The sequence below is a fragment of the Zingiber officinale genome, chromosome 7A, assembly GCF_018446385.1.
Source record: "Zingiber officinale cultivar Zhangliang chromosome 7A, Zo_v1.1, whole genome shotgun sequence".
Lineage (NCBI taxonomy): Eukaryota > Viridiplantae > Streptophyta > Magnoliopsida > Zingiberales > Zingiberaceae > Zingiber > Zingiber officinale.
Window position 1 is genome coordinate 20,951,158 of NC_055998.1, and position 12,749 is coordinate 20,963,906.

Consider the following 12,749-nt stretch of genomic DNA (forward strand, 5'->3'; position numbering starts at 1 on the left):
AATTCGAAATAAACGGCTAGATGCATGCTTTGATTCCCGTGACCTGGATCTGACGGTGGAGGCCGCCCGTCCCTCACCCTATAAATTCTTCGTTTCCTTCTCATCTTCACTCGCCTCCGTTACCTCTATTGTTGCCCTCTGCGCTTTGGAGCTCCGGCGATCTTGTTTCTGCCCTCTGACGCTCTTCGGCGCCTTTCCTCAATCCCTCTCCCCTCAGTAAGGTTTTAGATCTTTCCTTCTTCCTTTCCGGTATCTAATTCGCATTTCTTCCCCTAGCTCCAGTCTTTGAAACTCCTGTTCTTCGTCTTTGAAACTTCTTTTTTGATTTCTTCTGTCCGGATCATGGCCAGTTCTTCTCATCCCGAAGAACAATCCCTAGGCCCATGGTATACTACCATGGGGTCCCGTTTCGAACAACGAGATTTTGATATTTTGGCTGACAATTTCGAAATCCCCGAGGATTTCGAAGTTCGCCTAGCTGGTCCCGCCGCTCGGCCACACAGACCGCCGCGCGGCGGTTTCTGTGTCTTTCGCGACTAATTTACCGCCGGTCTGCGGTTCCCCGTGCATCCTTTTATAGTAGACGTCTGTAATTATTTTGGCGTGCCGCTCGGAAGTTTAGTACCAAATACCTTCCGTCTCCTCTGCGGTGTTGTCGTTTTGTTTAAGATTCACAACATTCCCCTCCGACCGGAGGTCTTCTTTTATTTCTATTACCCTAAGCAAGCCGAGCCGGGCACCTTTATGTTCCAAGCTCGGCCCGGTCTGGTCTTCTTCAATAAACTACCCACTTCCAATAAACATTGGAAGGACTATTATTTCTACCTCCGCATGCCCAGTCAGCCAAACTTTCCGACCCAGTGGCAGGTCAATCTACCTCCTACTCCCGAGCTGAAGAAATTCAAGACCTGACCGGATTATTTTCACGTCGCCAATGTACTAGCCGGTCTGCGGCTTGACATCAACAAACTTCTTCACGAGGGAGTGATGTACATTTTTGGGTTGAGTCCTATACGGACCCCACTTCCGACCGGCTTCGGTAAGAATTTTGCTTGAGCATTTGCTTTAATTGCTAACTGATTTCTTCTTCTTTTCATGCAGCTGACATCGTCATGGACTCGGTGATGGCCGGCGTTCTGAAGAGAAAGGCAGCGGCGCTGGAGGCCACGGCGGCCAAGGAAATGGAGGCGCGGGGTATTCAGCCGGTCGGTTCTCAAGAAGGAGAGAGCAGCACCCAGGCTGAATCGGCCGCTCAGGCCTCTCAACAGCAGGTGGCCAGCGAAGCTACCCCCTCTAGGGAACCAACGGCCCCCGAGGAAGGGTCCGTTCGGGAGGAGGAACAGCCACTGCAAAAGAGGCGCCGGGTGGAGACTCCGCTGCGCTCGGCTACCTCCGTGGCCTTCTGACTGGGACGAGCTGCCTAATCCGGTCGACACTCTCCCCCCTGCTCGCCGTTCATCCAACGCTCGACCATCCATTCGCGGTTTTCTGCGCCACTTCGATCCTGGTCGGGCGATCCCTCGTCACGGCCGCAGTTGCTACCAGAAGCCGACCAGCCAACCGTGCCCGAGCACACCATTACTTTGAAAGGGCCCTCGCCGAGATGTGGGCCGACGCTCGGGCGCCGTAGCAATGATCCTCCGGAACTTAGCCAACACCACATGCAAGCGGCTACGGGGGTAAGTTTGTTGTTGTTTTGTCTGAATATTTCCGCTCGGCTTTTAACAACTGCGCCTTCTTGCTTCAGAGATGGGTGGAAGAGATAGCAGTTTCCAGCCGCCTGGCTATGGCGGACGAGGAGATAAGGCAACTGCAGGCGGCAGGCGGTCCGAGCGGCTCCCAAGGCCCTTCCTACTCCGAGCTGCAAAAAGAGCTGAAGAAAGCTCAAACTCTGCTGGCTGCTGAGCAGAAGAAAACAGCTGACCAGGCCCACGCCCTAGCCGAGTCCGAGCGACAAGTCAAGTCGCTTGACACAAAGATAACTGGCCCGGGGCCTGGAGTTGAAGATAAAGGAGCTGACGGAGCAGCTCGACCGGGAGAAGGCAGGCCGCTCGGCCGATGCGGAGAAGATTGAACATCTGAATGAGGCCCTCACAAGCTCCCAGGCGACCTTCAAAGAATACCAGGATGCCGAGCCGAGCCGAGTTGCCGCTCTCCGACAAAGCCATATCTGATCGCCCGAGTTCTCGGAGAAAATTTGCGAGCGGATGTACTCAGCTTTCGACTTGGCCATTACGGCCACTATGACCTATCTGAAGTCGAAGGGCCTTCTTCCGGAGTCCACCAATATTCCAGCCGGCGATCAGGTGGAGCTCCTGAGCAACATTCCGAGGGACCTCTACGACTACATCGAGTAATTCATGTAATTTCGCCGCTCGGCTGAACATGCATCTTTTTGTACTTAGGCCACTCGGCCTAAGGTTTTAATTTCAATGAAATGCTTTTCTTTCGTGTACTCTATCTTTTTGCACTGTCCCCTTGCTAATACTTGTGTTGCCCGCTCGTCTACTATCACACCTTTGGCATTCGAGGTGCATTCTTGCAAGTGTTTTCCCCAGCCCTTCCGTTCGGCCGAATATCATTCTGTGTTGCTAGCAAGAATCGCTCGTTATAAGCCGATCAGAACCTTTATACCTCGAGTCTGAGCGGAACTTAGCGTCGGTCTAACAATATCGGCGGAGAATACGGATAATTGCAGTGTCGACGATATTCCGCTTGGATTATTTATAGACGCCGATGCGTCTCTCGATGTATAACGTCGGAGCTCGACGGCACGGATATTTATAGCCGGACGGCGAGGCTCTCGATCTTTAACGACGGAGCTCGTCGGTTCGTCCGCTCGGATCATTTATAGACGTCGGCTCGTCTCTCGATATTTAACGTCGGAGCTCGACGGCGCGAATATTTATAGCCGGACGGCGCGGCTCTCGATCTTTAACGACGGAGCTCGTCGGTTCGTCCGCTCGGATCATTTATAGACGCCGGCTCGTCTCTCGATATTTAACGTCGGAGCTCGACGGCGCGGATATTTATAGCCGGTCGGCGCGGCTCTCGATTTTTAACGACGGGGCTCGTCGGCTTTCCGCTCGGACGTTTATAGACGCCGGCTCGTCTCCCGGTTTCCCGGCCGGAGGGTTTATAGACGCCGGACCGTCTCTCGATCTTTAACGCCGGAGCTCGTCGGCGCGGATATTTATAGCCGGTCGGCGCGGCTCTACGGTTTAACGTCTGGGCTAGACGGTCTTCCGCTCGGCGGGTTTATAGACGCCGGCTCGTCTCTCGATCTTTAACGACGGAGCTCGTCGGCGCGGATATTTATAGCCGGTCGGCGCGGCTCTACGGTTTAACGTCTGGGCTAGACGGTCTTCCGCTCGGAGGGTTTATAGACGCCGGCTCGTCTCTCGATCTTTAACGACGGAGCTCGTCGGCGCGGATATTTATAGCCGGTCGGCGCGGCTCTACGGTTTAACGTCTGGGCTAGACGGTCTTCCGCTCGGAGGGTTTATAGACGCCGGCTCGTCTCTCGATCTTTAACGACGGAGCTCGTCGGCGCGGATATTTATAGCCGGTCGGCGCGGCTCTACGGTTTAACGTCTGGGCTAGACGGTCTTCCGCTCGGAGGGTTTATAGACGCCGGCTCGTCTCTCGATCTTTAACGACGGAGCTCGTCGGCGCGGATATTTATAGCCGGTCGGCGCGGCTCTACGGTTTAACGTCTGGGCTAGACGGTCTTCCGCTCGGAGGGTTTATAGACGCCGGCTCGTCTCTCGATCTTTAACGACGGAGCTCGTCGGCGCGGATATTTATAGCCGGTCGGCGCGGCTCTACGGTTTAACGTCTGGCTAGACGGTCTTCCGCTCGGAGGGTTTATAGACGCTGGCTCGTCTCTCGATCTTTAACGACGGAGCTCGTCGGCGCGGATATTTATAGCCGGTCGGCGCGGCTCTACGGTTTAACGTCTGGGCTAGACGGTCTTCCGCTCGGAGGGTTTATAGACGCCGGCTCGCCTCTCGATCTTTAACGACGGAGCTCGTCAGCGCGGCTCTACGGTTTAACGTCTGGGCTAGACGGTCTTCCGCTCGGAGGGTTTATAGACGCCGGCTCGTCTCTCGATCTTTAACGATGGAGCTCGTCGGCGCGGATATTTATAGTCGGTCGGCGCGGCTCTACGGTTTAACGTCTGGGCTAGACGGTCTTCCGCTCGGAGGGTTTATAGACGCCGGCTCGTCTCTCGATCTTTAACGACGGAGCTCGTCGGCGCGGATATTTATAGCCGGTCGGCGCGGCTCTACGGTTTAACGTCTGGGCTAGACGGTCTTCCGCTCGGAGGGTTTATAGACGCCGGCTCGTCTCTCGATCTTTAACAACGGAGCTCGTCGGCGCGGATATTTATAGCCGGTCGGTGCGGCTCTACGGTTTAACGTCTGGGCTAGACGGTCTTCCGCTCGGAGGGTTTATAGACGCCGGCTCGTCTCTCGATCTTTAACGACGGAGCTCGTCGGCGCGGATATTAATAGCCCGTCGGCCCCCGACAACTACTCACCGTCCCGGCACGACGCTCTTCCGCTCGGAGGGTTTATAGACGCCGGCTCGTCTCTCGATCTTTAACGACGGAGCTCGTCGGCGCGGATATTTATAGCCGGTCGGCGCGGCTCTACGGTTTAACGTCTGGGCTAGACGGTCTTCCAGACTAACTCCTTACCAGGTCGAGCGATCTTGGCCTTCATAACTTATCTCGCGCTTGAACAGTTTTTATGCCCGGCCGAACAACACGGGTCATTTACTTGCGAATCTAATCGGCTAGGAGGCCTTCGCTATTCGGGCGCTTGGCTCGGATAATCCATATGCCCCTTTCACCCAGCTTGGAGAACGTACTCCTGGCCGAACGGCTCAGGGTCTGCTTCGTCGAGCATTTTGGCTCGGATAATTTACCTCCGTCCGGACGGTACTGAGCCTTCGTTCCTCGAGCGCTTGGCTCGACCCATTTACCTCCGGCCGAACGGCGCGAGGCCTTCGTTCCTCGAGTGCTTGGCTCGACCCATTTACCTCCGGCCGAACGGCGCGGGGCCTTCGTTCCTCGTTGACGACGCCTTGTATTTGTTCTCTTGATTTTTCATTTCTGCATTTCAAGTATTCAGTCGAAAAAAGTACACAGGATGATTTACATTGACACACCTTTCACCCCGCCCGGTAAGGCTGGAGGTGGTTCGCGCTCCACGGCCTATCTAGCTGTCGGCCATCCTCATCCTCCAAATAATACGCGCCCGAGCGGAGCTTTTCGATGATTTTGAAGGGGCCTGCCCACGGAGCTTCAAGCTTGCCGACGTTGCCGACCGGCTTGACTTTCTTCCAGACAAGATCGCCTACCTGGAATGATCTGGGAATGACGCGCCGGTTGTAGTTTTGCTTCATCCGTTGACGGTACGCTATCAGCCGAACGGATGCCTTGGCCCGCTCCTCATCAACCAAATCCAGCTCCATGTTCCTCCGCTCGGCGTTGCTTCCATCGTAACATTGGACCCGGACGGACTCGACGCCGACTTCAACCGGAATGACTGCTTCGGCGCCGTACACCAGATGAAAAGGTGTGACGCCCGTTGCTTCCTTAGGAGTCGTCCGGATGGCCCATAAAACGTCCAGCACTTCATCTGACCAACTTCCTCCCAAGTGGTCGAGCCGAGTGCGCAGAATGCGGAGAATTTCCCGATTGGCTACTTCGGTTTGACCGTTGCTTTGGGGGTAAGCCACGGATGTGAAGTGTTGCTCGATGCCGTAGCTTTTGCACCAATCTTCTAGCACCTTCCCTGTGAATTGCCGCCCATTGTAGGAACCAATCGGCGAGGGATACCGAACCTACAGATGATGTGTTGCCAGATGAATTTTTTGACCATATGTTCGGTGATCCTGGCTAGTGGCTCGGCCTCCACCCACTTGAAAAAATAATTGACCGCCACCAGCAAAAATTTCCTCTGCCCAGTCGCCATCGGAAATTGACCCACAATATCCATTCCCCATTGATCGAACGGACATGAAACGGCTGATGTCTTCATCTCCTCTGCCGGTCGGTGCGAGAAGTTGTGATACTTCTGGCATGAAAGGCACGTAGATACTGTCCGAGCGGCGTCCATTTGTAAGGTCGGCCAAAAGTATCCAGCTACCAAAATCTTCTTGGCTAGTGATCGTCCGCCCGGATGTCCTCCGCACGATCCTTGATGTACCTCTTGGAGGATATAAGCCGAGTCTTCCGAGCTCACACACTTCAACAGCGGGCGAGAGAAAGCCTTCTTGTAGAGCTGATCGCCGATGAGTGTGAACCGACCGGCCCTCCTCCTGAGCAGCTGGGCTTCATCCCGATCGGCAGGAGTGGTGCCCGAGCGCAAAAACTCCATGATGGGTGTCCTCCAGTCGTCCGGAAACATGAGGCCTTCCATCCGGTCAACATGTGCCACCAAAGATACTTGTTCAATTGGCTTCGGGATAATGACCGGCGTTATAGAACTTGCTAGTTTGGCCAACTCATCGGCTGCCTGGTTCTCCGTTCGGGGAATCTTCTGAATAAGAACCTCGCGGAAATTAGCTTTGAGTTTGTCAAAGGCCCCAGCGTAGAGTTTAAGCCGAGCGCTGTTGATTTTAAAGGTGCCAGATAGTTGCTGAGCGGCCAACTGTGAATCTGAATAAAGTGTCACCCGAACAGCTCCCACATGCCGTGCTGCCTGTAATCCGGCTATGAGGGCCTCATACTCTGCTTCATTGTTGGTAGCTTTGTAATCCAGCCGGACGGATAAGTGCATCTTTTCTTCTTGAGGCGAGAGCAGCAATATTCCAATCCCACTTTCGAGCCGAGTGGAAGACCCATCCACATATATTCTCCACAGAGCTTCCGGCTCTGGCTTTTGCACTTTGGTCACAAAATCAGCCAAGGATTGCGCTTTGATCGCCGAGCGGGGCTGGTATTGGATGTCAAATTCACTTAGTTCTGTCGTCCATTTGATGAGCCGTCCGGACGCTTCTGGATTCAACAGCACTCTTCCTAGTGGGATGTTCGTCCGGACAATGATGGTGTGAGCCAAGAAATATGGTCGAAGGCGCCGAGCGGCTAGAACCAAAGCAAAGGCCAACTTCTCGAGCCCGGTGTAACGAGATTCAGCATAAATCGGCTGCTCTTCGCCGCTCGCCCTCACAAGTGCTGAGCCTACAGCATGCTCAGTTGACGACAGATAAATATAAAGTGACTCACCCCCGATCGGCTTGGCAAGTACAGGCAGAGAATTGAGATATGTTTTCAATTCTCCGAACGCTCGGTCACATTCTTCATCCCACTGGAACTTAGTAGCCTTGCGCAAGATCTTGAAGAATGGTAGGCTCCGGTTGGCGGTTTTGGAGATGAATCTGGACAAAGCAGTTATCCGACCGGTCAACCGCTGCACTTCCCTTGTATTTCTTGGAGGCGGCATGTCTTGTAGAGCTTTCACTTTGCTGGGATTTGCTTCAATACCCCGTTCGGTCACTATGTACCCCAAGAAACGCCCTCCTTTTGCTCCGAACAGGCACTTCTGGGGATTTAGCTTGACTCCATATTTGCGTAGCGTTCGGAAGGTTTCTTCCATGTCCTTGAAGAGATCGGCCGCTCGGACTGATTTGATAAGAATGTCGTCCACATAGACTTCCAGATTCCGCCCGATCTGCTCCCTGAACACTTTGTTCATCAAGCGTTGATAGGTGGCCCCGGCATTCTTCAATCCGAACGGCATCACATTGTAGCAATATGTGCCGTCGGCAGTCACGAAGCTAACTTTTTCTTGATCTTCACGGGCGAGCGGCACTTGATGATAGCCTTGGTAGGCGTCGAGCATATATATTAACTCGCAGCCGGCCGTAGAGTCCACCAGCTGATCTATCCGGGGCAGGGGATAAAAATCTTTGGGGCATGCTTTGTTTAAGTCCCGAAAGTCGATGCAGACTCTCCACTTGCCGCCCGGCTTGGAGACTAATACTACGTTAGCCAACCAGGTCGGGAACTGCACCTCGCGTATGTGGCCGGCCTCCAAAAGTTTCTCTACTTCCGCCCGGATGATGGCATTCTGCTCGGCACTGAAATCCCTTTTTCTCTGCTTCACTGGCCGAGCGTCCGGTCGGACATGCAACTCATGCTGCGCTATGCTCGGCGAAATTCCGGGCAACTCATGTGTCGACCAGACGAAGACATTATGATTTCGTTGGAGGCATTGGATCAGCTCCTCCTTCTGCTCCTCCTCCAGATCAGAGGCGATAAAAGTCGTGGTCTCCGATCGGGTCGGATGGATCTGAACCTCCTCCTTTTCATCATAAATTAAAGCAGGAGGTTTTTCGGTTATGGCGTGTACCTCGATCCGGGGCGCCTTCCGAGCGGAACAGGCTTCTGCTCGGATCATCTCTATATAGCACCGCCGAGCTGCTAGCTGATCTTGAGACGACTGCTCGGAATTCGCTGAGCGCCGGTCGTCCCAAAATGACGTTGTAGGACGAAGGAGAGTCGACCACCACGAAGTTTATTGTCCTGGTCCTCCTGAGCGGCTCTTCTCCCAGTGAGGTAGCCAACCGGATCTGTCCGACCGGCTGCACTTCGTTACCCGTGAACCCGTAGAGCGGCGTTGTCATGGGCAGCAGCTCGGCTCGATCAATTTGCAGCTGATCGAGTGCCTTCTTGAATATAATGTTGACCGAGCTCCCTGTGTCAACAAATATGCGGTGAATAGTATAATTTGCTATTACCGCTTTAATGAGCAGAGCGTCGTCGTGGGGCACTTCTACTCCTTCTAAGTCTCCGGGCCCGAAAGTGATTTCCGGTCCACTTGCCCGTTCTTGGCTACAACCGACTGCGTAGATCTGTAGCTGCCGGACGCCCGCCTTTCTGGCTCGGTTGGAGTCTCCTCCGGTCGGCCCACCAGCAATAACGTTGATCTCGCCTCGGGAAGTATTGCTTCTATTTTCCTCTTCCCGAGCGGACGGCCGGGATCGTTCTCTTGACGTTCGGCGATTCTCCTGCCTTGGAGATCGATGCCGATCGGGCGTCTGTTGATGTCGCCTCTCGGTGCGGGTCCGGTCGGCTTCATGGGTCCTTTGCCTCCTGTCGATGGAAGGAGACCGTCTTTCGGCCTTCCTGGGAACGGGATTAGCCACGAAGGGAAGACTTCGACAATCCCTTGTGTTGTGCGTATCCGTCCGGTGGAAGGAGCAGAACATAGGGGTCCATTTCTTCTTTGGCTTGCTTCGAGCGGCAGCTACTTCTTGTACTTGGGACCTTACACGAGGGGAGCGGATTGCTTCAGCCCTTGGTCCCCTCGGCGGTTGATGAGCGGAGAAGGGTTTCCGCTCGGCGGGAGGTGCCCGTTCGGTTGATGTTTCTTTTTTCCTGGCCGCTTGCGCTTCTTCCACGTTGATGTATTCATTGGCTCGGTGTAGCATGTGATCATAATCTCGGGGCGGTTTCCGAATGAGTGATCGGAAAAAATCGCCATCCACAAGGCCTTGCGTGAAGGCATTCATCATCGTCTCCGAGGTAGCCGTTGGAATATCCATTGCCATCTTGTTGAACCGCTGGATGTAAGCTCGGAGCGATTCTCTCGGCTCTTGCTTGATGGCGAACAAGCTGACGCTTGTCTTTTGATAACGCCGACTGCTGGCGAAGTGGTGGAGGAAGGCCGTTCGGAAGTCCTTGAAGCTTGTGATGGATCCGTCCTGCAGCCTCCGAAACCACTGTTGGGCCGATCCCGAGAGAGTGGTAAGAAAGACTCGGCACTTTACTCCATCGGTGTATTGATGGAGCGTGGCTGTGTTATCAAACTTACCCAGATGATCATCCGGGTCCGTTGTTCCATTGTACTCGCCGATCGTCGGAGGCACGTAGTGCTTGGGCAGAGGGTCTCATAGAATAGCCTCCGAAAATTGGCGATTGATCCGCTCGGGAGATGAGTCCGCTCGGGGAGCTTTCCCCTTTCTGTCATCTCGTCTGGGCATTTCGTCTGAAGAAGATCCTCTATCTCTTCGAGCTGGTACGGCTTCAGGGGTGCGAAATAAGGCCCGATGAAATGCGACGGTGGCTTGAGGTGCTTCCGCTCGGCCACCCGACGCAGATGTTGCTTGTTGCTCCGGCCGCTCGGCTGCTGCTTTCTGTTTTTGCTCCACCAGTTTGGCGGCCCTCATCTCGACCAGAGCGTCGAGTTCTTCCGTCGAAAGCGTCACCGTGTGTTGTCGTCCAGCCTCGTCCATTGTTCCCGTTCGGATGCAGGTGCGTTCCCACAGACGGCGCCAAATTGATCTTGTCCGAACCAGAAGTCAACAGACGCTGGGCACGTGGCGCTCTCCGACTCGCTGATGTAGATCTCCGCTGATGTAGATCTCCAACTGGTGTAGATCTCCAACTGGTGGCGCGATGCTCCGGCTAACCTGCACAGAAGTCGGGCCGGGAAGGGGGTTCCCGACGGCGACCCTCCGACGCTCAAGTCAGGTAAATTACGATGAACAAAGTGGCTCCCAAAGTCTCAGAATACCTTCCAAAGAATCCCCTCCAGCGAAGTCTGAGGCTCTTTATATAGAGCTGTGAAGGGTTTGGGCACTTGTACCGAGGTGCATACGTGTCCTCTGTCCTTTCCTAGGTATGCGACTGTCAGAAAGCTTACCTGACCCATATCGCTACAGTCAAAGCATGCCCTTGATGGGACAGCAGAATCCCCTGTCACAAGATTTGGAGCATGGCACACACGTGAAACCTACCGGTTGTCAGAGAAAGGAGTCCCCTGTCCTTTTCCCTTGCTCCAAACTTGTCGTCCGGACGGACAGCTCCCTCAACATCCGGCCGGACATCCGCAGTGGTTTACTTGTGCTTTGTGGAGACTAATAAACAGGGGTGCTTTATGACTTTGGTCGGTCAAAAGGTCAGCTCGGTCCATGACCTTTTGAACTGAGCGTCGGAACCCCGATTTGACAGGGTGTCTTCCAACCATAAGTGCGAGCCGGCCGACAGTCCGGTCGGACCGGCCGTTTACGGCCGTCCGTCCGGTCGGACCACACTCTCCCCCGGATGGGCGGCTGCTCCGGTGACTTTCCCTTGGCGTTGACTTTGCAGGGGGGTCCGCTCTTACTACCGGATCATCAACTATTTGATATTCCCTAATTGAATATAAATCACAGCAAAATAATTTATCAACCTCAACAAAATTTTTTTAAAAAAAATAAAACAAATATACACAAATGCACGACCAAAATATGGTCTTAAAACGATAAAATATAAATTCACAATTACATTGAATGCTGTCATTGAAAGAAAGAAAAAGTAAAAAAAAATAATATGAAAATATATATCAAAAGGAAAAAAAGTGTAAACGGAAAAGGAAAAGAAAAAGAAAAAGTAAAAGGAAAAAAGAAAAATAGTAATTAAATACGCATATAAGATGAATCTGAGATAATACGATTTGGTGAATGTTGGAGAAGACAGAAGTAAAGAACTAAACGATTGAAGTGCAGATTTAAATTTTAATGATAATTAATTATTGAACTTAAATATATCTATATTAAATTTTTTAGTTGGAGGGCTAAGTCCAACCGAGCACAGATCTTCTGAACTATTTTTTTATAGTTCAGGGGATGTGTCACTGTTATTTACGGTCGGATCATGGTCGTGATCTGATCGCAAATTGTTATGATCCTTTCTTGGGTTCACCATCCCTACCAGGTTATAGTTTTTGTTCGGAGTGGAAGGCCGGAGGCCGTCCGAAGGTCTCCGGTGGTGGATAAGTGGTAAGGTTACTGGGCGCCAAGCAAGGGTATCGTGGTCGTGATCCGATCACAAATTGTTATGATCCCTTCTTGGGTTCACCGTCCCTACCAGATTATAGTTTTTGTTCGGAGTGGGAGGCCGGAGGCCGCCCGAAGGTCTCCGGTGGTGGATAAGTGGTAAGGTTACTGGGCGCTAAGCAAGGGTATCTTCCGGATAGCCTCCGGTCGTCTGCTCAAAACAAAAACTATAATCTGATAGGAGCGAGTGAACCCAAGAAAGGATCGCAACCATTTACGACCGGATTGTGACCACGATCCGACTACAAATACGAGTGGCACATCCCTTGGACCACAAATACTCCTCCAATATGAAATGATTTGTCTATTGACAATAACATTTAGTATTTAGGAGATATAGATCAAAGAAATCAGGTACTTCATCATTGTCTTTTTGATATTCCTTTTTAACATTCCTTTTAATTTTATCTATCATTACAAACATAAACATAATAATTTAAAAAATATTAAATAAAAATTACTTACCGTCTAAATCAAATTTCAAATTCTTTTAATAAAATCAACTATTTCATATTCACTAATTGAATATAAATCAGAGCAAAATAATTTATCAACCTCAACAAAAAAAATTTAAAAAAAATAAAACAAATATACACAAATGCACGACCAAAATATGGTCTTAAAATGATAAAATATAAATTCACATTACATTCAATGCTGTCTTTGAAAAAAGATAAAGTAAAAAAATAATATGAAAATATATATCAAAAGGAAAAAAAAGTGTAAAAGGAAAAGGAAAAGAAAAAATAAAAAGAAAAAAGAAGAATAGTAATTAAATATGCATATAAGATGAACCTGAGATAATACCATCTGGTGAATGTTGGAGAAGACAGAAGTAAAGAACTAAATGATTGAAGTGCAGATTTAAATTTTAATGATAATTAATTATTGAATTTAAATATATCTATATTAAATTT